Consider the following 24315-nt stretch of genomic DNA (forward strand, 5'->3'; position numbering starts at 1 on the left):
ACTTCATTTCTCCAGCACCAATTTCATCAGTGCGCCAAACAAAAGGCCCGCAACTAGCGATCACTGCCTGTTGAATAATTATCATAAACTAAGCAAATTTTTGCTTACTGGGGCCAAGGCCAAAGTTTCAACGGTGGCTTTACCACACTGCGTCACCGTAAGCTGGAGCAAACTGGCCCAATTTAAAAGCGACGTCCTTTGTGAGACATCCGTCAATCACCTAAACATTGCCCGTTCTTTATTACCACTGCAAAACAGACCGCGGAATCAGCCCCAAACGCGCTGTCGACGCAATTAATAACACTTCCATGACGCAGCGCTGGTGACTGAGACCATTAATGTACGATAGTAGCGCATGCCAGCATCGCTCACCGGCATTTAGGCTGCAGGTGATAGATAACAAATAAGCACGACAGTATTAGAACATATCTTTATTTATAAGTGTTCGCTGAACCAGGAGAAATAATATTCGGACGTACAAGAACAACAAAAATAATTTTATTACATTCACTTCCAAGCCGGTGTCCCCGCATTTATTCTGATGTTTCGCCACTTGAAAGCAAAGTATCATTTCGAGGTACGCCGTAGTGGGCGACTATGTTGTAATGTTACCCACCGTGAGGTATTTAACGTGCACGTGATGCACGGTACATGAGTGCTTTTGCATTACCGTTATCGAAAAACGGCTGTTAGCTTTACGTAAAGAACCGCGAATTTGGGGTTCCATGCACTGACACTTGTTCGAGTCTGTGGGCTTGTATTGTCTTATTCTCAACTGCGTTTAATACATTGTGCATTGTTCGCAGCTGTCAAAAGCGAATTGGATCCCGCGTGTGCTCTTGCCAACATGAAATCTAGCATGAAGATCTCCGTGTGCTTTTTTGTAACCATTTTCGGCCTGCAGATTAGCGCCAATGAACTGCGTATGTATGCATTTAAACCTAAAATAAGTGTATGCTTGGATAATTAGAGCGGTAATATTTATGAACAGACAGTGCATGGGTATTTCGAGTCGCTACGCAACTGAAAATATCCGATGTTCGATGTTTGCGAATTCGATGTATAGTTGTTTATCCGGATGATCTGTTTATGCTATTGCTACTAGTATGTCTCATTTATTTTACCGGTGTAAATGACGAAAAATCACTTAATTTGACTGTATCGCTGTAGGCAAAGAATAATATTGATTGAAGATTGTCACGTCTTGCAAATAATTATGGCAAGTAATTTGAAAACATGGTAGCCTAGCTAGAGCAATCAAGCAACTGTTTTCGTTATACTGTTATTGTGCTAAGTTCACCTAGAAATGCCACGGTTACAAAATAGCACAACAGGATATTCTTTACATCCTTATAAATCAGACTTCTAAAGTTGTGAGCAAGTGACCATAATGCGAAAATGCTGGATGAATAAGAATATTTAACGTGTGTGTTATATCGAAATACGGCAAAATGATTGTTGCTGCTTTGATAATGATACAAAAATAAATATAGACATTCTCCAGCCAAAAACACAAAGCAGAAGTTTGCTTGCTTAAATACAGGGATATCAGCGCTTCTCCCAGTGACGACAAAGCACTTGTTCAGTACATTAGGGAACTCCGTTAGCCTAACTCAGCTCGTGTAGTGTAAACACAAGATGACGTTTGGCTTCTTGCTGGGATTCACAATGCCTCAAGCATATCGTTTTAGGTCATAAAAATGGACGCTTGAAACTACTTTACACACTGCAGTTTGTAAATATATACTGACCTGGTAATCAGCATCTGTTCGCAAACCTGTTCGGTTCCACGCGTCATTGTCTTGTTTTTAGAGACGTTGACTAAAATGATCGTATACTTGGTAAAACTCCGTGTAGACATTATAGTTTTCTCAGTTTTGGAACTGGAGTATTGCTGCAGTTTACTGATGTTGTTCTAAGAGGTCATTACTCAATGCCAGTGAACATATTAACGGATAACCTCTACTATAGTGACGGCAGTCCACAGTTCCAGGGTATCGAAAACTGTCATCCCAAAACCCTTGTAAATTTTATCCTGATGGAAAGAATTCAAGACGTACTGAAGCTGTGTCACTACCTTAAATGCTCTATGAGTTGTATGATTTCCTATAATGAAGAATAATGAAGAAATTTGCCATAATAAAGTAAGCGTAAACGTATGAACAAACAAAAGCAGGCTACCTTGAGGCGGGCTCTATGATATTTTGTTTTATTGATACAGTCTGGTGAAGAACAAGAACGTTGTTCAAAAACCAACTAAATATATTGAATTGACCGATTATTGGCAAAAAGAGCTAATGATATTAGTAAAGGAGTGGTATCGTGAAGCGTTCGAAGTAGCAACGGCTTTCTGTAACTCCTAGGCAACCAGCAAAGCACTGCCGTTACACCGAATTAGAACCAAGTGAATCTTACGGTATGCTGAACATACGGCTCTGGGAAGTAGTTAAAGCGAGATGAATGCAGATATGTTTGAACATATTAGAAGTGTGCACAATATTTTAGCAGATTAGTATAGTAGCCTGGCAGATATTGGGGGCGCTATAACGTAAAACTATTCCAAACATTTCTATTCCAATTCTGCAATCAGCCCACCGCGATTGGTCAAAAAGTGTTTTGAAAAACCCCCAGTTTGCCGGTCTGTCACGCGACGTCACCCATCCCCATCCCCATCTGATGTGACGTGTACACACTGATTATGCGTAATTTGACTGAACAAAACAAAAATAGTTATTTCCGATTCGACGCCTTTTTGCCATTGGCTCTCGGCTATTGGTCAAACGTTTTCGGGCTGCAGCCACTTCACCTGCCTTTCAGGTGACGCCACAAAGTCCCTCAAAAACTTATTGCGTCAAAGTGATGCGTACACGTTAAATATGCATTAGTATGCCGAATAAAACTGAATTTGCTTCTGAATAGCCGCATGCTGCCCGGTTCCGAAAGGAATAAAAGATGGCTGTCGCCGATCGCTCCGGCACTGGCTACTCGTCCCTGCCGGAGAGCAAAGGTTTATTCGCGTGTAATAAAACTTTTTGCGTGGCCGTGTAACGTTTTCGAGAACTTTCGGCACGTTTACGACCTCGTTCTACCACCCCTTCTTTGCTGAGTATCCATTCTAGCGTCATTCTTAAGATACCCTTGCATGACGCCGCAATTGTCGAAGAGCCACCCCAAGCTAAGTAAGAGAAAGCGGACCAATCGCAGACGCCGGCACCAGCCTCTTCATCCGGCTATCGATATTCAGTGCAGTGGCTCGGCTCCATCGAATCTCTCTCCACTTGAGCATGCTCCTCGCCTCTTGTGAGCCAATTGGATAAGAGAAATGCAGAGTGCAAGCAATGTTATTTGTTTTTCAACCAAAAAAGGTGACCTCCAATGAGCGAGGGGTAAATTTGATAGGTTTGTTCTGACAACCCTGCGCGTGACTGTCCGATGCTTGCGTTGGCGGTTACGCAAATTTGACGTCAGGAGATTGGAATAAAAACATATTGAAAAAGTTTTACGTTACACGGCCCTAGTTCCAGTTTCAACAGGATAGGCGTTGCACGATGTGCGATGAATTTTTTTCTTTTTTCCGAACTAGAAGCGTGTAACGTTTTGCAATCTGAATCTCCATGGCAACAGTACGCTGCAACATCGACGGCATGTGGGCTACCGGTATCATCAAAATGTAACGTAACACGGTTCTTACAACACGCCCTTGTATGTGGGCACCCGAAAAAAGAACTTGCATGTGTTTCGTTAGATAATATTTATCTTTGCTATACAGGGACCAAACCTGCCATAATTTTTCAGGGGTCAATATCCAAATTAAGGGGGACTTGATATGTCTGGCGACAGTGTGTTTGCTGCAATGACGCAGCGGCTAATATGTTTGTTGGTAAAGATCTTATGAGGGACACTACCATACATTTTGCCCTTTGTCGTGTCGTAGCGGAAAAGGGTAATTGAGCCAACCTGGCCTAATTTATCATCCTAGTGGAGGCATTGATATTTACGGAAGTTGAGGTGAAGTATAAACACATTGAAGTACTTCAGCCTGAACGAATCTTGCACCGACTCTGTATTCGTTATACACTTTATATAAAAAAGGTGTTCCTAAGATTAGCGCTCTCTCTTTCATACGGTCGCTGTTCGGTGTTCTACATGCACACCGCTACTAAGGTTGGTCATTTAAATAAATATACCAGATTAACTTCTCTTCCAGAAACCAATAATGATGACGCTCAAAGCTGGTGCCTAATCGTGGCCTGGAAGAAATCGGCTGAAATTTCTCCGATCGCAAACAAAACATTGTCTTGCCTTGCTGGGCGTAACGGCGCCTGCCATATTTGGTCGAAATTTCGTGCTTTTCGTGCTATTGTGGCGAACAAGGACTAAGCGAAATATCGTGACTTCGTGTCTGTCATACCGTTACTAATGCTTGTATTAACCTGAAATTGACTGACACAAGAGGTAGCACCTAAACATAGGGTTGCATCGTCTACGCTGATAAACGAAAACTGTGTACAGGTCCCAACAACCGTTGTGTATCAGTGGACGAGAGTAAACTGACCACAGTGAAACAATCGTCAATTAAAGGGGCAAATTCTTACCGACCCTGAAATGAGGAATGGAGATGAGTCTCAATAGTGTTCATAGTGCTATTAGAATGCTAGTTTAACCTAAACAAGTCGAGCCCCCAACCAGGTCATGTGAACACGAGACATGGCGGGCTTTTGTATACTCATTTTCCCTTTTACTACAACAGCATCCCTTGATGGCATAACAGCAAGCCTACGTCGCAACTCAAATCGCTTTCATAGCGATGTCAAGCGTAATGTCACCGGTGACCTTACACACTTCTTAGACGTTACATTGCCATTGAGATGTGGGCAGCCCGCCCAACGATAGGACTTCAAACACAAACCGGAAGAACTTTCTGCGAGCTGCCTTTTGATGCCTTACTAATGAACCAGCAACTTTAGAGTTCAGCAACAATATGTTTTAGAGGAACTATGCAACAGAAAACTCGGCAAATTAATATGTGTTATGCATTCGAATAAAACGCAAATGACACGGCAGCAAGAAAGAGGAACACACAGGAGGAGTACTCACTTTCAATGATTGCCCTGTGTGTTGCACGATGTAGTCATGGAAGACCCACGTCATGTATAACACAACAATGTCCTGCGTACAAATCGTTCAAGGAAATAACGGACAAAAAGGAAGCAACGGAGTTCTAACTTGCAATTTCTATATTCGAAGTCTTCGTCTATGCCTAGAAACGAAGTCTCTTCATTTCTGCAAACTTTCATAGGTTGCACCTAATACTTCAACGAACTACATTCACAACCAAGCTTTAACAACAGTTTTTTAATGACAGGAACAGGACATATCCCGGATATCCCGTCCTGAATGACAGGACGGGATATCTCGAGAGGCAATAGAACGTCAACAATCGGCAAGACGCAAGAACCAGCCTAATTGCCGACCTAATAATCTTCAAAATGTACATTTCCGTCGATATTTGCATGAAATTTACATTGAGAATACCAAGTCACTATATGAAGCCCACGGACAATAAACTGAGGAACGTGTAAGGGAAATAAATAATTTTGCCATAGGAAATGACAAATTCAGAAAAAAAAAAGATTATATTTGAAGTAACATTTGTATCCTTATGAAAAGAAATGACGAGCCATTCCTTTCTCTGGAGGTGGATGGCCAGCAAAGCTGTGTAGCACACGACAAAGAGCTGACAAAAACTTTCGAACAAAAGCACGAACACATTTATTGACTTGATTGGCGGTCATCGTGACTGAAGGTACGCGGACACGTTTATTTTTATACAGTCGCGTTCATTCATGGTATACGTTCGCTAGATACTTTCGTTATATGCTTCCGTGTTTTCATTTCGTGACATACTGAGGCAAAGAAATTCAGACCGAAATCACCACACTGACGGGCTGTGGGCCAGTACCGTGAGCGCCTTCGCAGACGGAGGGGCTGTATGGGAACGCTCGCACAATCACCGCCATCGGAACCAGCTGCGAAAAAGACGACGACGAAGGCGCGAGCAGTGGCACGAGTACGAGGGGCACTTAGGGAACACTGGCATGATGATCTGCAATAGAGCCCGCTGTGACAGAAGACGATGACGAACACGACAACAGATGCGCGAGCACTAGCAGAGTCATTGCTGATTGTAATAGTTTTTGGTCACAAACATGAAAATTTCTCGGAACCCTAGCCGTAAACAGTTCGCTGGAAAATAAAAGCGGGATGAAACAGAACATTCTACCACGGCGTGGACCACATTGATCGTTCGCGTAATACGTGTGATGAACCACTCATCGATATTTTTTCACCCTTCTTGGACCATCCACCTGTTAGCGTATTTGTGAAACGGACATGTAACCTTGCACCACTCTCTATTATGCGGGTAGATGTAGAACACGCTTTCAACCTCGTGGGTCCCGTTGATGCCTCAAGGCATCAACGCTGACGCAATTACCAGGTTCGCTATAAATTGAACGAAGAATCAGCCATGCAGGTTTAGGCAGCCATGATGGCTAAATGCAGGGAACGGAGGTTTATTAGTCATTTACCTGCAACTATAATGATTCACCGGCCGTTTAAGGACATTCTACATGCATTCCATGCCTTTGATTGCTGCGTTGTATCGCTTTACAAGCTATGTTCATTACACTTGTGTGAATAATCAAAGATGGCACGGAGTGATAGCCAAGCAACCGCAGGCCTAACGAATAGATTGAGCGTTCATTCGCCGACAAATCGCATTTGCTGCTTGTTTCAATTTATTTATTCTTAAAAAAACCTATGGCTACTTTCAATTTCAGTCATAGCTACTTCTCAATTCAGTTGAAGTTGTAGAGGTTGTTTTGTTCATTGCATTGTCAATTGGCTCCATAAGGTGTTTTACAAAAACAGGACCCCAAATTTCTGTGATCTTTCTCAGTGAAACGAACTGGTATTTTGTATCCTACTTTCTTGCAATTCTTATTGGTCATACGTTGGGAGACAAATGAAACCCAAATATATGGTGCTTAAAACGTTACTCAATAACTCTTCAGCCGAGATCTGCACAAGTCCACGCATGCTGCCAACGTGCACAGGTAACCTCTTTAGGGTCTATTACTACGATTCGGAGACTGAACAGTGCCTACCTGAAGATACTTGCGTTGCTGGAGACAGCTTCAAGACATTAAGAGAGTGCCAAGAAACATGTGTCAAAAGTGAGTACTCTTCTTTCTTACATGTAAATATGAGACACCCCATGTGATGCGCTGAATAAATTTCTGCATTAAAAAGCACAAATTAAGCCGTAAATTATACGCTGTCGTTTTGAGCTATTAGTTACTGAATCATTAAGGTTGACTTTACCATAAAGATCGACTGGGGCGCCAAATATACCTTCATGCCAACAACTGAATATTTTGAATTCCGAATGAACGAGAAGAAAGGGACCAAAGGGCTTAAATTTTCTGAGAGACAAACGCATAAAGCCCCCAGACGACGAAGCCTGACGAAAACATAATATGGGGGAGTGTTTGTCGTGGTTGCTGGAGGGAGCAGGCTCCAAACCACGCTGCTGCATGCCAACGACGGGAACCCAATGGAACCCAGGCGTCAGACGGCCCACAATTCGGCATTATTTAGGGATGAACTGTCACAATAATGCAGGGCGCGCCGTACCATTTTCGGTAAATCCTGTGGTTGCAAAAACTTCAATTGCCTGGGCCACTCACATGACGGTAACGTTGAATTTACCATGCCAGGCCGCCCATTAGGGGGTGACCGCCTCAGCTTGGGGAGCTGGACTCTTTTCCAAGAGTTGAAATGCAGTACTATTATAGCACCTTGGCGGAAGCGCGTTCCTGCCCATTTACCAGTAGGTAAGGGGCTGCCGCTGTAATCTGCCTCGCACATGCTACAGAACAAGCCCGCCCGTGGCATTGGACAAGAAGTGGCCAGAAAGCATTCCTAAAGATCACCTATTGATTGATTTTCTAGATAAGTGCTTCAAAAAACAATGAAGTGCCAGGTCAAGGGACATCTCTACGCATTTTCAATGCTGCTGGAACCGCAACGTTGAAACTTATTTGACACTATTTTCATACACCGGTCTTTTGCTTCTTCGATCACCGATCACTGACTAACGCTAGATAAACAAGCGAAGCACCCGCCTTTCTCTATTTTTTCAATTTGGACAAAATTCAATATAACACCACACTCGCCAAGGTTGTTTTATCTTTGTTTCCTTGAAATTTGCTTAACCAGTGTTTGCTGGCGTCATCATGCTCCCTCATTACGTTTATAGTCGACCAACGCACAGCTCTACAGTCATGAAGGGAGGGTGCGCTTATGCAGGGAAAGACTACTTGTTCGTGCTGCGTGTACGCGTGCCAGAGGCGAACGAAACTTCATTTCAGATCTAAAAACTGAATGAGTCTTTATTGCCGGTGACCTCAAATGGCAGGAATCTTTATATTGGTGTTTTGCCATGGACCACAAAAGAGTTCAGAGTTCCATTGGAAAGCTTATGACAAGGCAGTTGAGCGGGTGCTATTGTACCGCATAGTAGGTATCACAGTAGGTAGCTTCCCGTGACAACGGCTTATTACGAAAACAACAACATACCTTGTAACTTGACAGAAAAGGCAAGGAAAAAGGAAATCCCATTCAGTAACGGAGCTGATGCGAAGTTGGAGAAATTATAGACACAAATGTGCTAATTAGCGTTGACATTAGGTATGACAGTGTTGTGCTGTCGAATAAAGCCCTAATGAATGCAACCAGAAAAGAGAGGTACTTTAAATTAGCCAGAACTATAGCGCTCATTATAAGTTAAGGAGCGCATATTTATTTGAGACCATACGTATATTTTCAGAAAAAGGAAAGAATGTCCCTGTTGTCAAAGCAATGCCGTTGTTTCTACATAAGGTGAGTTCATCATAACTTAGAAGCCTTTCGTAATCAAATCGTGATGAATGCACGCATGCAAAAATTGTTCTACTACAGGAATAATATTTCTTCATATGCCTCTAATATTTTCTAAGCGGTCGGTCACTAAACCATCCTTGACCCACGTTGTGCAGCATTTTAATTTGTATCAGAAACTGCTTAAAAGTTGAATGTATAACAATCCTAGATATGACTAATAACTAGTTAGTATTTGTGAATCGATTGAGGGGCTTCATTTCCAATTATCCCAGCAGCGGACACAGTAAAACAAACGAAAGTCAGCCGACGATTCAAAGAACATGAGAGAAGCTATTGACGTGTGCCTTCTGTCTGACAAATGCAGTGCATAACGGGAAATCCTCTATCTTGAAGGCCCTGATCCTCGTTTGCACTAACCTCTTTTTTTGTCGAATCTAGGGGCTCGCTACTTCTTTGCTTCAATAACAGTTTACTGCCGACTCCTTTCGGACACGTGTTGCTAAGTCTAATTTGTATATTCATCTGTCGGGCGCCCCGTTACCTCCTACGGTAGCCCAGTGGTTGGGGCATTGCACTGATGGTTTAAATGTCGCACTTGCGAACTTGGGTGCAGCGATCGAATTTTGTTAAGCGTGAAACGTATAAATGCTCGTGTACGGTGTTTTCGATCTTCGGTAAAGAACGCCAGGTGGTGGAAGTTATTCCAGGGAACCCACCACGGCGTTCCTCATAACGAGGTCGTCGTTGTGGTGCGTCGGAACGCAGAACTTATATAAATGCTGTCGTCATAGCGTTGACGTCATGGCACCGTCATGACGCTGTCGTGTCACCATCGTCAACATTCCAGTACCATCATCTCATTGACCTCATGTCATTGGGGTGACGCCGACTTCATTGATCCATCGATGCTATTCTTTTTTGTCAAACTATCGCAATTATACAGTCGTTATACGATACTGATTATGCCACTGTTTTCATGCCACCGTCGTCATTGTGTAGTCTTCACACGGATGCTATCTTGCGTCCGTTGCCATAGTGTTGTCGCCATGTCGTACTGGTGCTGCCATCCTCGTCATTCCTGCTTCTTATACTGTTGTCGCCATGGCTTCGTCTTCACGACAATTGACTTCATACAGCGGTCATGCCATTTTTGTCGTTATACCATCGTCATAAATTCATAAGCGGCATCTAATGGTCATCATCATCATCATCATCATCAGCCTGGTTATGCCCACTGCAGGGCAAAGGCCTCTACCATACGTCTCCAACTACCGCGGTCATGTACTAATTGTGGCCATGTTGTCCCTGCAAACTTCTTAATCTCGTCCGCCCACCTAACTTTCTGCCACCCTCTGCTACGCTTCCCTTCCCTTGGAATCCATTCCGTAACTCTTAATGACCAGCGGTTATCTTCCCTCCTCATTACGTGTCCTGCCCATGCCCATTTCTTTTTCTTGATTTCAACTAAGATATCATTAACTCGCGTTTGTTTCCTCACCCAATTTGCTCTTCTCCTATCCCTTAATGTTACACCTATCATTCTTCTTTCCATAGTTCGTTGCGTCGTCCTCAATTTAAGTAGAACCCTTTTCGTAAGCCTCCAAGTTTCTGCCCCGTACGTGAGTACTGGTAAGACACAGCTGTTATAAACTTTTCTCTTGAGGGATAATGACAACCTGCTGTTCATGATCTGAGAATGCCTGCCAAACGCACCCCAGCCCATTCTTATTCTTCTGATTATTTCAGTCTCATGATCCGGATCCGCAGTCACTACCTGTCCTAAGTAGATGTATGGTCATCAAGCCGTCGTCATTACCCTCGCTACGATGTGCAACGCCTCTTTCTGCGGGCGACTTGGCACCGACTGGACTCAAGAACGTTCACTGACTCAAAGATACTCGGACCGTGGCCACACCCGTCACTGGCACGGAAAGCGATTCATGCACTAGTGCAATACCTTAAGTGCACCTGCTTAAGAGGCAGTTTTTAGTGTCCCTCTCTATAGTGTCCCTCCCACGCACATTAAATCTTACTCTCTCCCTTTTTTCCTCTTTCTATTCCCCTTTGCCCCAACACCAGTGTAGGGTACCAAACCAGGTGCTATTCTGGTTGACCTCCCTGCCTTTCCTGTTCTTGCTTTCTCTCTCTCTCTTGATCCATACCATGCTCTCTGTGGTATAGAGGTGAGGCAACCAAATTATCAGGATTAATACTACACGTGTTAACTCAACCTACTTCAGGAATAGAGTCTGGCCCTAGATTGCTCGATTTTCACTTCCATTATCGTCCACAGTCATCCTGGGATGATTCCTGTCTTAATGTTTTTATGTAAGGCTCTACGTGGGCGACGAGCAGCTTTTTCGCCGTGACATATGTTGAAGCCTGCTTCTATTCGCTTGGCGATTCCGATTTGAGGCAGAGTTGCTCTGTCATTGCTTGAAAACAAATGTTTGACCGTGCGCAACGAGCAAGTTTCACTAATCATTGTACTTAAACATTGCTTCCTTTTCATTGTCCGCAATGCCCGCAGTATTTTTTAATGGCTTGAGAAAGAAACTAGAAACAAGAAAGTCACAAGGGAGGTTAGTCAGCGGATACCTCGGGCTGGCTACCTTGTACAGGGAGTGAAAAAAAAGGGTTCTATAAGGAGAGTTAAAGACAGGGAAGAATAAAAAAATGCAGCACTGTCATTGCGCAAGTGCCAAAAAAGCGCATTTACAGTTGCATGCAATTCAAATAATTAGCAGCAGTAGGCAGTGTTCTTCATACAAAAACGTTCTTCTGAAAGCAAAATTCTCCTTTCAGCCTTCCTTGGCTTGTAATACATCGGCTGAATCGCGCTTCCTGGAAGTTGCCAAAATTACAAAGCGACGCCAAAACATGGACAGAAATTTGATAAGAAGAAATTCATTGCATCAGCTTCGTGCAAGTTGAACTGCATATGCAAGTGCACGATTACAAAGCGATTACTATATCCACAACTGTACGCCTAAATTGAAACTGTGTAGTTAATCATGTTATTTCATATTACATACAAAAAAAATACTACACAACATTGCTGCGTCAATGCTCAGCCGCAATGTATAAAATATGTCTAACTGATTAGCTTCAGTGTGGATTCGTGCATTCTGTGCAAGAACAACGTCGTAGTTTATCTATACGTGCATTTAAGAAGCATTTTTCCTTTGGAATTTGTTGCTTGGAGAATACTTGTTATTGTGTGGTAAATCTTTCCTCAACATACATTTTCAGGGCCGCTATCTTGTACGCGTTCAAAACGCCGAAGTTTTGTTTCGCCTCACGCGATTGGCCTAGAGTTGCCAAGGCCACGATGTCGGCTCGGCACAGGAGAATCACATGAGAGAGCCTAACGTCAGCTTTTCGAAAGCGTACAAGATAGCGCACGAGGTCACATGTCGAAGATCACATCCGTGTTCATTTGTCATGCCTGCTTGGCTTATGAAGCATTGCGGCTCACATTGGACCCTTACTCGAGTCGTACAGCTATACCGCTTTTTACTGGCAAACAGATTAGCACAAGGAGACAGATCTCAAAACGGAAGCACACCCTTTTCAATATGTACGTTAAATTATGTCTGTGCGAATGTGACCCTCTTCTTTACCGGCACTTAAATCTGAATGTTTCAGTTTTGCGAATATCGCTGTCTGAGCTGGTCACATCTTTAAAACACTGATTGAATGGTTTATTGAAAAGCTTCATATGTAGCGTAGTCTTCTTGCTTCTTTATCTCTTGTCCGTTACTCTATTTTGATTATCTACGTTATTCTTCAATTATTCAGTGCCTATTTTCATATAGGTTACACTCACCGTAATGTATGTTTGGCCAACACAGACATATACCATCTCGGTCCCTTTGCAGCTGGAAAATATTTCACTAGAACATTGTTTGTGTAGTTCTCCTTCGAGTTTTAAGAGATTAACACAGAAACCCTTTCCATGTTCCTCAGATTATTTCACTATTTGAGGTTGTGCACACACTTCAAGTAATAAACAATGGCCCTAGTAAAGTAAAAAAATAAGAAATCGTTTACAAAGAAAGTATAATGATGCTGTCTTAGGAATAGGAAGCTCCCTGAGAAACGTGTTTTTGGCCATGTGGGTTAATTGAAGGTGAAGACGGCATACATCCACTGGATAATTTGGATATTCTGTGGTGCTTTACAACAGCGCTTTTTCAATGGTATTGCTATGCCCATAATCTATTTATGTTTTTTACGTTTACTAAACAGTGATAGCCTCTCGCTATGCTGTTTCATGCTAAAACTCGTGTATTTAGTAGTATGAAAACCTAACACGCGGTTTAGTACAGGGCATGTTCTGTACAGGGAAAACTTACTGAAATACTACGGTAACACAAATTTTCGCATATGTAAAAACTACTTTCGCATCTTTCAGAACTTTCATGCCAAACCTCCAAGCTATGAAGGTTTCTACACGCATCCATACATAAACCCCTATATATCATGGCCGGCCCCTGTAAGGTATCCGTTCTTCTATTGAGCAGTCTTTACCGCATCAAAAGACCACATATAAGGTGAGCTTTGATTACCTTGTTTCATGCAATAGTTTCAGGTAACTAATGGTCATTGTGCTAAAGACAATCATCGACATTATCGCTAAGCTTCGAACACAGCACTTAATACGTACACAATTTTGCATGGCATCGACCCAATTACTTTGGCTTTCAAAATTAACTAAGTTGTGTCAAAACCTTAGGGGGACTGCCGCTGACCATTGCATTCATGCATGCTCAATATACATTTTATGCAAGTTCGCAGCGTGTTTCGAAAACATGCATATTGTATCCTTTTCACAGTGGAATAATGAAACAAGTAAAACCTATGTTTCGCGTTAGCGCAAATATGCAACAAATACTTAAAAAACTATGCTGAGGATCGCTACAAATGTCTGCAATGCAGATGATTTCTGTGAATGGAATACTTTAAACAAAAGAGTCCGTGACAGCAACTTCTAATAATGAGTACCGCTTTTTATTCATGCGGTGAAAAGTGCCGCAGAACGCAGGATGCATCGGCCTTCCACATATCGGACTTTTTTCCAAATGCTATGTAGGCACTTCGGGACAGACATAGTGAAGCGCCAGTGCACAATACACTGGAAGGTAAACATTTCGACAGTAATGCCTATATGGCATAGGCAATTACTTATACAATTAGAAGTTATTTCAACCCAGACGTGTGTGTGTGTGTATATATATATATATATATATATATATATATATATATATATTGAAACTCGCCGTTTTGCTCCTCACTCGACCTAATCCTCTGGAACAAACGACGAATGCTTGTGTCTTGCTGTTTTCAAAACCCGTCCATACAATATGAAAGAACGCACACCATGTTTTGAATGTCGAGGGGGTGCGATAGTTTAAGCAGTGTATCAACACAAACATGTGCAGTTGTCCAAAAACGCAATATATGAAGTGATGATGCAGCCCGGCTGCTCTCTCGCGTTTCCATCTGTACTCGCTGTGTCATGTAGCGCTGCCGCAACGAAGTAATCTCATGGTATGTTCGTGAATATATTGTGAAACACGATAATCTGAATCTATTGGACGGGTGCTCGACTCAAACCAGCGCTGGTCAAATTCAACTATTCTTTTTTTCTTTAGAGAGCGGTATATTCCCAGTAGCACATACCCAGTAGAACGTACCCAGTGACCCAGGCTAGCATCACAGAGAATCATTAAAGCATGGATCATACCTCGTTGCACAAAGCTAGCGACCCAAGCCAGCGTTAAAGCCGACTAATGAAGAGCTCCACATACCCAGTGATGCAAGTTGTTGTGAAGAAGGTTCATTGAACAGCGGCACATTTGCCGTGCCACATACTAAATAACGAAGCTGACATAAAACGGTTTAACTGATGAGGGGCACTTACGCAAAGTCACATACACGTGAGCTAAGTTCGCCTGACGACTCATGTCAAACTCCCTTCCCTCACCACTGCAGCTCAAGGCTTCCTTCATTAGGCCGTGGCGAACCCAGTACCCAAGTTGACTGAACAATGTAAGCGACACGGACAGAAATGTAGACAGCCAGACGAACAGACAGACCCAGGAACGTGCTTGAGGTATCCTAAGAATGTTAATCGCATTAATACGGGCTGAGCTCGGACAGAAAGTTTCTTCAGAGAATGTAACGTTTCCACGCGTCCTTGACCGACAAGGAAGGCTGAGAGGGCCAAAGAGAAGAGCGTGGACGCGGCTGTTGCGGCATCTACAAACGCCATCTTCCAGGAGAGAAGGCTCACGGCGATGGTTTTGAGTTATACAGTACCGACTTCACAGAGTCGCTTGGAGGAAATAAAAAAATTACATTAAATACTGTGGCAAGACAAGGAAGAGGTCATGGCCTTCATGTGGTACCCACAGTGCCATAACCGAATATTGAGAAGACGCCGACTACAAAACTGCGTTCCATAAAACTGAAACCTTATGTAGAAAGGCAAACCCCTGAATATTGTAATACTGGAGGCCGTGTACACAGAGAACATTACCAATAACATCAACCTCTCGATATGGCAGATTTAACACCTATATTCAGCTTTTCTGGATACGTACCAAGTAGCGCTTCAAGCGGCCGCGACACGAAGCGAGCACGTTTCAACAGAACAAGCCGGTTTTTCGCAAATAATAAAAGCTGCAGGTTGATTATTTCAAAAGAAAGATGCCAGATATGTTCTAGAAGAGAATCCACAGGAGCCAAATACAGTGATCACGCTGTCGCAAGCTGTAATTTCGTTCCCAGAGCGGTTAAACATTCAGCAATGAAAGCCCAGGGAAACGACGCAAATTTTTAGTCGATTTACGAGACAAAAACGGTACGTGTGATGAAACAAATGCCACTATTGTAATAGCCGCGATAGTGTGCGTAGGGCGGAGATTAAGCTTAAGATTGATGCCTATCTCGACTCTTTACATATAGCGTAACACTGTACCCTAAAGCAATTTTTGAATTATAGTCGTGCAAATTGACGTGTTATCTATAAAAACCCGAGCCTATCACATGCGGTAACGTTGGAAGCAATGGTTTAGTGGTTTAATTGTTCGCAACTATTGTTCCGCGTCATGTTGCATGACATGTAAAGATGCATGTGAGACTGAGTTCGACAGTTTCCCACCAGATGGCCGAAAGACAAACTCGAGATTTGTTTTCGGTTTTGGTTTTCTCAGTAATGCTCTTCAAATATTATATTTTCTATTTATACTTCCTAAAACGTGACAATGGGTTGCTCATTTGTGAAGTCATCGCCTTTAGTATCAGATTTTATTCCTTGGACAAAATAATAACAAGCGTGCTCATGTCTTTGCGTTACGTAAAAAAAGAGAAAAACTATCGTGCCTTGTAGCACGGACACACTCAGGAACTCTGGACATTGCACCTTAACTATTCTGTGGAACTTCACAGTAATGCACATGCGTAACTGAATGGGCGAAATTTTAGGCAATTTAGTTTCAAAATATCAGCCGAGCATCAGCAAGTTTCAACTGACTGCGCCGACAGGGTAGTCTCTTTTAACAACACATGCGTTTATGACACTTAGCCGCAATATTTATGGTGCACTAAAGCAGTGTTTGGGTCAGGGAAGGGTGGTTATGTCACACGACAGCAGCAATAGGCTTGGACGTTTTCAGCAGAGGGCAGACTGACTTGAAGAAGCGCCAGATTTAAACAGTAAAGCTATATATCACAGGTGGAGTTTGAGCGATAATTGTAGACCGAGTGTGATTGAGTCTGTTTGCACACGCATGTTATTGTGAGGCAACAGGGAAGGAGGGGAGTTTATATGCTTGTGCATGGATGGCTAGAGCCTGCGTGCGTTTGTACATGCATTTGCGTGTGCGCGTGTGCGCGTGTCTTCGTATTTGAATATGTGTGCGCACGAGTGTGCCCATGCGTGTGCTAGCATACACGTGTTTATGTGTGCGTACTGTTCCGCGTGTGTGTGTGTATGTGCGTAAATTTTTTGGCATGTGTGCATGCGTGGGCGCGTGTAAATGTCAACGCGGGCGAAAATGTATCGTATCTGTGTGTGCTCGTACGTGCGTGCGTGTTCGTGTGTGTGTGTGTGTGTGAGCGAGCATTTTCCCATTTACACCGACTCTCGGGAATGAATAGGATATAGAGTTTATTTAAGCCCACATTTAAATCTAGAGAGAAGAACGACTGACACGGCATTTATAGCATTATTACTTTCAGAAAGCGAAATCAACGAAAAAAGAAAACCCCTGAGCCATCAAGATCACCGCCCTAAATTTTGTCACGATGACCCCGTCACCATCGGCGCGGCTACATGAGCCGCTACCGAACAGTTCACTTTCGTTATCGTTCTTCTCTCGGTGGCAACGCATTGTTTTGATGCCTGCAACGCACTAAATATTCACCATCACTGCCATCACTGCGTAATACATCACTTCTGCGACCAAGCAAGCTTTCGGTGGTACACGTTCGCTGCTATATTGAGATTAAAACTTTGAAATGCTTGACTTCTAAAACTCAGCATGAAAAAAAAAATCGAAAGCAGACTGGCGAACAGGAACATCTTCTCGGAGCCGTACTACTGATGATGACATCACAAAAGGCTGGGTGCGGTCAGGGGGACTTTAGAGGTTTGCACGGATTGACTCCAGGGTTAGTTGGTTCATTATCACAGAAAGAATAGCGCAGTGTGTTTGTCAGCACAATATGTTTTTGGTTCCTTCACTGTGTCCAATTTTGATGCGCTGTTCTTTCGGCGACTTTGCAGACGTTCTTTTTCTGCGTCAGTTGCACTTTCGAAGAGCGTTTATTTAGAATATTTTTGTTCGCATAGCTCCTACAGGAACACTTTCAATCGTATTTTCTTTGCTCAGCTAGATAATCTCGAGGACAGCCTGCACACTACTTATTTTGTTTAGCAACCTAAGGACAATTATGAAAATTTCGGGTCATGTAAATTCGTTAAATACGCACACAAATTTCAATTCTACCCATCCCCATATGTTAGGTTGGCCCCCAGCAAAGCTTAGGTTGGCGCACTCCCAAACTTATTGAATCCGATCACCTTCAAACATCAGTTAGCCCGCCCCTTGAATTCAAGTTGGCCTACCCACAAAGTTCGGTTAACCCAATCCTAAATTTCAAGTTACTCAAACTCCAAAAACAGTTAAACCACCCCTAGATTTCAAGTTGGCTCACCCCCCAACCTGAAGACGGCCCACCCGGAATTTCAATTTCACCGACCCCAAATTTTAAGTTAACCCAAAGCCAAATTTTAGTTGGCCTAACCCCAAATTGCAAATTGGCGCACCTCCAAGTATAATCTGGCCACCTCAAAATTTTAGTTGCCCCACTCCCAAATTTAAGGTTGGTCCAGCCAGAAAATTTAGTTGACCCAACCAATACTATACGCTTTCCTATGCATTTTCTATTGAGCGCCGTGTATGCGTAAGGATATGCGTAAATCTGATCATATTGGTATTTTGTCTGATCAATTATTCTTGTTTAAATTGTTTCTGATGGCTTATAAGGCTACCAATTATCTATATTCACACTATTATAAACTTTACATGTATTAACTTTTCAAATTACACATATTGAGTGACATATTTTGCTTGAGTACTCGCGAAAGAATGCTTACGAATCATAATAAGATCAGCTTGGCAAAAGTGAAACCACTGGAAATTTCAGGAGAGCACTCACCGAAATATAAAATATAAAACATAAAGATAAAAAACCATAACGTTTACAAGGTGGCCAAATTTTCAGACAATCTTGAGAAATAAATTGGCTGAAGGACTAGTTCAGCCGATAGCTGATGGTACGAAATAACGCGAGAATCGTCGGCAAGTGATGAAGAGAGGTCTAGTAGGTCGTGTGGCCTACGACAGCGCCCGCGAACTGTCGCGCGACTGCACATATAAGCGAAATGGCAGGTGGTCAGTCGTTACAGAGTGAGTCGGGTCTGCATTTGGAACACGGGCTCCATCACGTTAAACATAATGCACATCACAGTGGCTTTCTTCGACCGCTAGTACTGATTCTCGCGCAATGAGAATGCGAACAAATGATCTCATATGCCAAATGTCACCTTCCTCGAATTGCCAAGATTCCTTAATGATGTCCTCGGCAGTCGCGCAACCCTTCAATGCAAGAAAGTGTGAGGAGTTGTACGTGTTGTACGTGTAAGTGTGAGGCCTCTGAGTACGTGGACAGCCTTTTCGGTGTTCGATACTTCTTAGTCTGCATTGCGGCTATGTTATAAAGGTGGAACGGCAACATGGTAGACAATATGGAGAACAGACAAATACCACGTGTATTGCTGCACAATAATCCTATATAGCGGTCTTCTTTCACGCACGTGGATAACTGTGACAAGACAGTGCTTTGACAACTAACTGCAAATACGGCATATGTCACGCCAAAAGGTGTACCTGGCCTGCTGGCCAGCAAATTGGTGGTAATATTGTGACTATAGCCGGCCGAAGCGTCCTAACAGACGACGAGACAGACAGTTGTACAATTCTCGTGCTGTGCCTTTCTCTTCAAGGTGCAAAGCCAACTTGTTCATTTGTCCATCCTAATACATAGGTACATATTTCCTTCGTTTGCAACTGCTGCGGCAGTACACGTGTGCGGCTAGAAAAATTATTCGGGAAATAATTGGAACACATTAAAGAAACCGATAGGTCGAAATCAAAAGCCGTCCATGACGGCGTCTTTCGTAGATGCGGTGAGACGTTCGGACGCGTTCCCACAGACGAAAAGTTGCCGCGGAGTGCTCACTGACGATTATCCAAGCCCGTTGGCTCCGTAGCATTAAAAAATAGGAAAAATAAAACGGGGCTGCTTTTTGCGCTGCCTCCGAAAAATCCGTAATGAACAATCATTGGGTTTGCCTGGTCGCGTCTAAGCGCTCTTAGGATGATAAGTCATTTCTAGCCGACGAGCTGGTACTTTTTATCGAGAAAACTGATAACGCCGGCGGGACAAGTTTTATGGTGAAGTTCAGCCTCGCAAGGAAAACTTAGTTCTTTCATTGTTGCTTCCATAACGTCATCACTACATCCACGCGGGAACTTTGAAAACTTTAAAATCACTAGCCACGTGGCGGCACTCCTGCCAACTAAACCTTGATGTCCACAAAATCTATACCTGTGGTCTGCATAACTTGCCAATAAGAAAAGGAGAAAAAATAACGCCACGGTACAACAGTAGGCGCCTATTTCAAGCACTGACACCACCGCAACGTGACCCACGCATCTTCCTTTTTCTTCAATCCTTTCCCTCAGACCTTTGCTCCCCAAAGAATGGAAGGAAAGGTTGCTCTCCCCAGGCAGGCTATGTCAGCTCCCGTCCCGTTTTTCTGGAACACACTTAAAAGCGGCCCTCTACTGGCATACGTCGTTAACGCCGGAAGAAGGAGCCGGGTTGTCCCAGGAACGTCCGGTTTTAGTAAATCCTCTTTTTATTTGAGTCACTCCTAAATTCAACATGAACCTTCCCAATGCCCCTAATTTGGGGAACTGATCGAAACATTTTCCACGTTTTGCATTAAAAAAATGTTGTTAGCCATGCATTTAGGAATGTTTATTTTGCATATACGGCTAAAAATATTATGCGTAACAGTTTTACAATAATGGAAACAACATATTTTTTAGCATACTTCAATTGAAAGTATGCAACATTTAGCTCAATGATCAGAACTACAATGCATTTGTTAACATTTTTGTCTGTAGAATACCATATAGAGCTGTTCTTCAGCAGTCTATTTATAAATAATAAATATCTTTCGGTAAATAATATCAGTGCAGTATTCATTACCGCAATTCAGAGTTAATAAAAATAACTGGAAACATATTTCAATACCAGCTCGGATTTTGCTGAGAATTTTCTACTTCTACAAAGGTTTTAGATGTTTGCCTCATATGTGAACTCGGTAAAATATGGAAATGAAATTGATGCAACCTTCATGGCACTTATTAAATGAACTAGGATTGCCAGACACTTTTTATCCAACAAATTGACTAAAAACATACGACTTACAACATGGTTAAAAGCTAACTTTAGCGAAAAGCAACCATATGTTTTCAGAAATTACCCCTCCAACCAAGCTGCTGTTCATTTTGGTGTCCCATCGGGCTCGGTGCTTGGGTTGTGGCTTTCCCTATACGTTTTTTCATTTAAATGTATATACCAATATTTTAGCGCCTTGTAGTTTAATAACATTTTACGCCATATTCCCGTTATCGTGAAGGTGTCTGCGGACGAATGTGGGCTGTATTCCACTTTCCCAATTTCTGCCGACAAGGTAGCACCAAACGAAGTACTACGTGAAGCTTGTTCATTGTGCCAAGCCCTGAAAATGTCCATTACCTTACAAGAAAGAAACCTCGCATATTCCGTTTTTATGGAAAGAGTCTATTCCTCTCTAAAGTGACCGAGATTGGGGTTTTATGTGTGTTGATTGGCATTACCGTAATAGAAATCGACATATAAATCTTTCATCCAGCAGTGCATACCGCAGACTGCATTTCCTTCCAAGAGCACAACTAATTACATCTTAATCTATATCCTAACATAAGTTGGTGGTACTAGCAACACTTGATCATACTCCGATTACTTGGGCCCAGTACACAGACGAAAAGAAACCGGATGAATTTTAGAGAGTGCAGAAAAGCTCTTCGTTTTGTTTGAGCCGTCGCCGACATTGATGTCCGGTGCCCGTAGCAGGTAGCGCCGGAAATGAGAAAAAAGAAAGCCCACTTCCCAGAGGGATTGCACCCGGGCCCGCTGCGTGGAAGTCAGCTACTCGACCACTGAACCTTGACAACTTTTTTTTTTATTTATGGCAGTCGTATAATAATCAAACATGTAGTGTCAAACACACGTGTTACAATTGTTTCATATGTAACGAAGAATCCATAAGGAGCACCCAACCGGGTACCCACTTTTGCGCTTTTTTTTTTTTTCCTTTCCAGAAATCAAATGAAACTCGCGAATGTACTCTATGGCAGGACGAGCATCAAAATCTGCATGGCGAACAGCCATGCGTGACGTCCAAATACTATGCAAAGCCAATACCATAGTAATATTACAAGGAAAGATTTCTCTTTGGTGGCATAGAGAATAAGGTACCTAGTGGTTGACACTAAGCTACGCCAGCGCTTGCTAGCAGGCAGAGAAAAATGACCCTATAAACGCACCCCAGCGTGCGAGGAGAAACATCATGAGACCACTGCGCCGCGTAGCATCGATACGTGCACATTTGAATTGCAGTTGCATACTATTATACCTGGTAGAACGCCGTGTAGCAGATGCCCAGAAAGCGGCACAAGGCAGCTTAATTACGTTTGAGGATGAAAAAAAATTTAAGGAAATGTATACAAGAATGCTGAAAAATATATTGTGTAGCTGAATAAACCAAACTGGCTGGGGGACTATATCACCGCCATACTTCAAAGTGGATAACAATAAACCATCATCATCATAATTCGCATCATATCATGCCGCTCGCCTTGCGATGTAAGATACCCGCCGCATAGCGTCTATCGTGAGCCCTTTGCATTGCAGCTGCATATTATTGCACCAGGTAGCACTTGCGTAGGTAGCGGTAAAATGTAGATAGAGAAGTCTTGGGGAAGAAAAAGAGATTGTGGAGATGCATAAATGTTGCTCTGATGAAAAACGTATATGGCCTACCTGGTATAATTCAAGCAGGCTAGGTGATTGTTTTCCATCGTCCCTTTTCAAAGGGAACGCTATTAAATCACCATCATCTTCATTATCACCGTATTGTGCCATTTGACATGCCCGCCGCGTGGCTTTGATACGTGCAAACGTTGCAGTACAGTTTCATTCTGTTCCACCAGGTGTTCCGGCATGTAGCATTTGCATATAACATTTCCGCACTGTATGTAGCGTGACCTCGTTAACACGAGCATGCTTGGTGACTATTTGACACCATCCCTTTTCGAAGAGAATGGCAATAAACTAGCATTATCATCATCATAATCAGACGTAACCTACAGTGGCACGAGTGAAGGGATATGACATGTGCGCCACGTAGTCGGATGCCTGCACTTGCTCCTCGGTAAACGTTATGGCACCTCCTCGCAAGCTACGAGCCGCTGCTGAAGAAGCGAATCGTAGAGCCTCACGCGAGGCTTCGACCAGGCAATATCGGGCTCAGCAGACCGCTGTGCGAAAACGCAAGACAAGCCCCAGCACAAGCCGCAGCTCGCCGTCGACGCTAGGTGGGCCGTTGAGACTAAGAGACTTCGCCACGAAAACCCTGTAGTACGTGGTGCACAAAATGGAGTTCCTATGCAGCCGCTCTTCCAGATTACACTGCGACTGTACTGCATGGGTCGCGCGGACCTGTGACTTTTCTTTTTTGCAACGCAAGAGAGTACTGTCTATTATATTGCAATCTATGGTTTGTATTTGTGAATATTCTGCATCCAAAATAATAATTTGTCGCTTTATACAAAGTAAGACCAAGCCGTGTCTGTACTAATCGATTTACTAGTGCCTCTAATATATGTACCTTTCTTTTTCTTGCTTTCCTTAGGTTTTATCGCTGTGGGTGCTATTATTCTACGGATATATTCGCATCCTGCATATCCCGACAGAATCAATAAAACTTTTTTGAACACCTGCATAAAGACTGGATTCGGCGAGCGCAGGAATATTTAATTTGCGTTTTAAGTATATCACATCTCTTTAGTGACTTTTGTTAAGGGCGCTGCCATTACCCCGACCGTGACCGGCTTGGAGAAACTATCAAACCACGTACTGCAGCTCCAATTATGACACATTAAAATTTAGTCTTATTTTTTTCCTTGGCTATACACATAACGGTAGCTATAACTTTCAGCTGCTGCTTGTTAGAGTTCATGATAGAAAATCTTCATGAAGAAAATGAAGTAGTATGTATTGCTCTATGATATACTTTCTTTTACTTGTGTACATGATTGCACGAGAGTTTTTTCCATCATGAGCGCTGCAAACAAAGCTACAAAATATTTCGCCTTCTCGGAAACAATAGAACACGCAACAGTTGAAGTACAAAACGTTGCTGTTTAACCTTCCCAGGCTACTCCTACGTGGGTACGCAAGACGAGGTGCCATGGGTAAAGGGTGGCTACGTGACTGATTCGGCCAGAGAGGCTGAGATTGTCAAAGAAAAAAACATCAAAAATCAATCAAAACTGCTGTAAGTATGTGTACAGGCAAGCGCTTTGTTAAGAACTAAAGCAGTACCGTCATCTGCACATTTTGACAAGTAACCCACAAAATCCATCAGCAAGCCGGGGAACAGGCAGTATACGTCCTGGGACA

The 24315-nt window shown here is 42.9% G+C and overlaps 2 long non-coding RNA genes across 2 annotated transcripts in view; one reads left to right on the forward strand and one right to left on the reverse strand.

Moving 5' to 3' along the window:
- Positions 1 to 24315, reverse strand: part of LOC129380638 (uncharacterized) — a 251218-nt gene that overhangs the window by 224611 nt on the left and 2292 nt on the right. The gene's annotated exons all lie outside the window — the stretch shown is intronic.
- Positions 820 to 23639, forward strand: LOC126543137 (uncharacterized). Its single transcript, XR_007601941.2, has 5 exons — positions 820 to 923; positions 7077 to 7238; positions 8894 to 8946; positions 13364 to 13502; positions 23546 to 23639. It is a non-coding gene; the product is annotated as an uncharacterized lncRNA (long non-coding RNA).

This window comes from Dermacentor andersoni, chromosome 10 (genome assembly GCF_023375885.2).
Source record: "Dermacentor andersoni chromosome 10, qqDerAnde1_hic_scaffold, whole genome shotgun sequence".
Taxonomy (NCBI): Eukaryota; Metazoa; Arthropoda; class Arachnida; order Ixodida; family Ixodidae; genus Dermacentor; species Dermacentor andersoni.